This window comes from Schistocerca cancellata, chromosome 1 (genome assembly GCF_023864275.1).
Source record: "Schistocerca cancellata isolate TAMUIC-IGC-003103 chromosome 1, iqSchCanc2.1, whole genome shotgun sequence".
Lineage (NCBI taxonomy): Eukaryota > Metazoa > Arthropoda > Insecta > Orthoptera > Acrididae > Schistocerca > Schistocerca cancellata.
The window spans coordinates 399,104,098-399,108,524 of record NC_064626.1 but is presented as its reverse complement, the minus strand read 5'-3'; the positions used below and the strand labels follow the sequence as shown (position 1 = coordinate 399,108,524).

The 4,427-nt window shown below is 47.0% G+C and overlaps 1 pseudogene; it reads left to right on the top strand.

Moving 5' to 3' along the window:
* The first annotated feature begins 575 nt into the window (after positions 1-575).
* LOC126100837 (5S ribosomal RNA) lies at positions 576-693 on the top strand (annotated as a pseudogene).
* Positions 694-4,427: the final 3,734 nt, after the last annotated feature.

Genomic DNA, 4,427 nt, shown 5'->3' with positions numbered 1-4,427 from the left:
GTTCGAAAATATAAGAATTGTGCCTCTACATACATCAGCATCATATCCAGTACTTAAAAATTATAAATCTGTTGGGTCAAAAATGCATGTTTATCTGAGAAGACATATTACCGTACAAGATATAACGATGATACTTTGTGGTATGTAAAATAATCATAAGCTAGATATGTCATGAAACAGGCAGGCAGGATGGATACGCACCACTGGCTGTTAACAGGTGACCGGCATCTCTGGCCCACGTAACTTTAGATCACCGTCGGAGGATTAAAAACATAAGAAGATCTATGACACACTAGCTGGAGAAATCAGGGGAAAGATAACAGCTAATGGAACACCTTTGTAAAAAGTAATTGCTTTGATTGAGCTTGACATCCAAATAAGGTAATGTCATGATCACATATTTACGCTACAATATAAAGTGTCGTCTTTATCATTAATAATACGGAAGTCAACGACCGTAATAGATAGTGACATGAATTTTTCTTCTTTCGACAAGTTACACATTACATCGATACATGAACCATTACGTAGCAGTCATAAAAAAAAAATTTTTTTTTGTTCGTTAGACATCAAATGGTAACGGCCTTGCCGCAGTCGGTACACCGGTTCCCGTGAGATCACCGAAGTTAAGCGCTGTTGGGCGTGGTCGGCAGTTGGATGGGCGACCATCCAGGCCACCATGTGCTGTTGCCATTTTTCGGGGTGCACTCAGCCTCATGATGCCAATTGAGGAGCTACTCGACCGAGTAGTAGCGGCTTCGGTCAAGAATACCATCAAAACGACCGGGAGAGCGGTGTGCTGACCCCATGCCTCTCCTATCTGCATTCTCCACTGATGATGACACGGCGGTCAGACGGTCTCGGTAGGCCACTAGTGGCCTGACGACGGAGTGCTAGACATCAACTGATGAAATATTTCGGAATTTCTCTGTTTGTTCAGTCTTCCAGTGACGATGGTTGGAATAACCGAAACTGGTCTAGAATAAAGCTTATATAGCTGATGGCCTAAAATTGCTTTTCGTTAATGTCATGCAGCTATAGCTAGTTTGGTCCCATAAGATCTTACCACATCTGACAGATTTTAGGTTACTTATCGTGAACTAGAGACCTGTCCTACTTTTGTACGGGTAGTACTAATTTGGTTGGCAGGGTTTAGGTTCACTCTAAATATGAATTAGGTATGTCGTTCTTGAAATTCAATTACTCAAAATGTACGTAATTGTTGTAAAAGTGATCCACAATATCAATAGATCTACTCCTGCTACTACTACGTTGTTTTCCGTGGTGTATAAGAGATGTTGTTGCTCGCACAAGAGAGCTGTTGAACACACTAAAGATAATTCAATAAATTTCATTTCTATTTCTCGCGGAGTATTTCTAAACTGCTCCGAGTTCTGGTTTAAGCGCTGTAATTTCGTAATTGCTCACCGGCGCCAGCAGCGCCCACCCGCGCACTGTGCCAGGAGAGCCCTTGTAGAACTTGCTCATTAAGCAGGGGGTGGGGCAGGGGGAGGGGAGAGCGTCAGAACTGTTGCGGAGAATAATTCGGCGGCCGCCCGCTCCGGCAGCCAGCCAGGGTAAACGCGGGCGCTGCCGCTCGCCCATTGTGACGCGCGCACAGTAGGCGAGGCCGGCGCGAAGAATGTGCCCGCCCCGCCGCGGGCCGGCTCCCCATTTACCGCGGAATCCGTAACGCAGAGCGGCCCGCCCGCTCCGTTCCCTTCTCTCCCTCTTCGACGAGCCTTCCGTAACGGCCTCGCCAATGGTTATCCCAGACCATTCTGCGCGCACATAAAGCGCGTATTGTGATGGATTTCTCCTCGTGCCGTCCGCCTCCCTTTCCGTAACTTTGTCTGGAATATCTGAAAGCAGTCGAGCACGTATTATCCGGCCAACACAGCGCTATCTGGTACCCGCAGTTCTCCTCCAGTTCTTCCCACTGCTACAGTGAGAAAGGGGCACAGATAGAATGGTGAGGCGGAGGGGGGGGGGGGGGAAGGGAGAGAGAACGGGAGACAGAGTGACGGGAAAGCACACACAGGACCTATGTCAACTGGCTTCCACTCCTTGTTTAAAATACGCCGTGCGAGATTTATATAAATACTTAATCTTCCCTTCACATAGCAGCAGTAACCAACTACAACTCCCTAATTCGCTGTGTCGTGGAATTGCAAATGGAAACAGTACTGAAGAAATGTTACAATACATAAGAGTTACAGGCATTAGACGTCAGTTGGCTTGATTTATATCAAAAAGGTCAAGTTGACAATTTATGCAGGACTGGGATTCGAACCCAGGTGTTTTACCTACTAAGCAGATGCGCTGCCCACTAGCTGTCGGTCGTTGTGGTCAGCACAACTGCATGGACTACCTCAGCATGCCTCCCGTTAGACCGAAATTCTCGTACAGCACATTACTTACGTAGTGCCCATGCTCATAGTCACTAGTTGCCGGCCGAGGTGGCCGCGCGGTTCTATGCGCTGCAGTCTGGAACCGCGCGGTCGCTACGGTCGCAGGTTCGAATCCTGCCTCGGGCATGGATGTTTGTGAAGTTCTTAGATTAGTTAGATTTAAATAGTTCTAAGTTCTAGGGGACTGATGACCTCAGAAGATAAGTCCCATATGCTCAGAGCCATAGTCACTCGCGACGTTTCACTATTACCGCAAGAGTTCGAGCTTGGTGTGCATCAGCACTGAAGAGATCATTGGCCGTCATTGCCTCAGTTATACAGGATCTAAAATTTAAAAAAAAAATCTCTCCAATATTTGAGGGAACAATTGTACGCATCAAAACAAGAAAAAAAGTGTTTTAACTATGGACCCTACAAAGCATACACTCTATGGCCATTTGTTCAGAGAAGGTGCTCGATATGATGTCCATTCTTCTCAATGCTTGTCTGCCCCTCAGTGTTACGACTCACGCACTCTTTAAATGGTTGGTTGTGAATGTCCTGGGATGTACGGAAGACACGATTGTGTAGTGACTGCACATCGTTTACGGAGGTGGCATACACCATTTATCTCAAGTGCGGCCATAGCCAGAAGTCTAGTGTATTTATGCCCAAGGAACGAGCAGGCCAAGATATGGGACATCCCCACCGTATCTACCGGTTTTCAAATGTCCTCGTCAGGTGCTGACGCACAATGCAGAGAAGATATGCTGGTGAGCCATTGTGAGTGAACCACATCTGTTGTCTATCCTGACATGGCACATCTTCCAGCAAGTTAGGCAGTACATTCATCATAAAGCGGTGATAATCAGTTCCGCTTAATTTCAATGGTAGCACGTATGGCCATAGTAATGTGTCCTAAGACCGCCTACTCACACACTGATTGAGAATCGATCCTGATGCCCGTTTTCTTGAACCTCATGGGGATTTTCATCGGCCCACCCAAGCTGATTATAGAAATTTACAATGCCGTCTCGTATAAACCCTGCCTCATCAGTATACAAAATCTTGCAGGCAAATTGTGGATCTGCCCCACACTGGCGTAAGAACCATTGGCAGAACTGCAGTCTGGCAGGATGGTCCTGTGCCCTAAGGGCCTGGACGAGCTTCACGTGGTACGAACACAACTACTGCTCACGAACTACCGCGAAGTCCAGAGGATGACTAACACCTTCAGCTGCTGCTAATCGTCGCACACTGGTTCCAGGATTGTCGTACTCTGCGCCTAGAACACGGCCCTCCATTTCAGGTATGCGAACTGAATGAGGCCTTCCACTGCGTACTTTTTCGGGTGCTACGGAACCTGTTTCTTTAAGACATTGGCCGGCCGCTGTGGCCGAGTGGTTCTAGGCGCTTCAGTCTGGAACCACGCGACCGCTACGGTTACAGGTTCGAATCCTGACTCGGGCATGGATGTGTGTGATGTCCTTAGGTTAGTTAGGTTTAAGTAGTTCTAAGTTCTAGGGGACTGATGACCTCAGATGTAAAGTCCCATAGTGCTCAGAGCCATTTGAACCATTTTTTTAAGACATTGAAACAATCGGCTGAACAACTTAATGGATAGTACCCTGCATACTGGACATCGTTCAGAGTACAGGTTACGGGCTCTCAGATTAACTCCATCTGGTAAACCATAGCAGTAAACCATCATTTCCATTTTCCTTGTGGAGTATGTAAGAGGTCCGAGCAGATGTAATTTCGATGTATTGCTCATGCGCTGCCTGCGATATGCAAGGTATAAGAGAATCTCTGACCAGAGAGCAGTGTTGTCTGCAGTACCAACTATGTAGCGGTAGCAGTAAGTTGTTGCTAGTCTAGTCTGCAGTCTGCTCTGGTCTGGTCTGGTGTATCGTGTTGGGTGGCCGGTCGCGGTGCAGCGATGCCGGAGTCTGAGTATTATTGTATAAGGTAAAAAGCAGCCTCGCGCATATGTAGTAATGTCATCTCAAGTCCCATGTAAATGTTTTAAAAATCTCG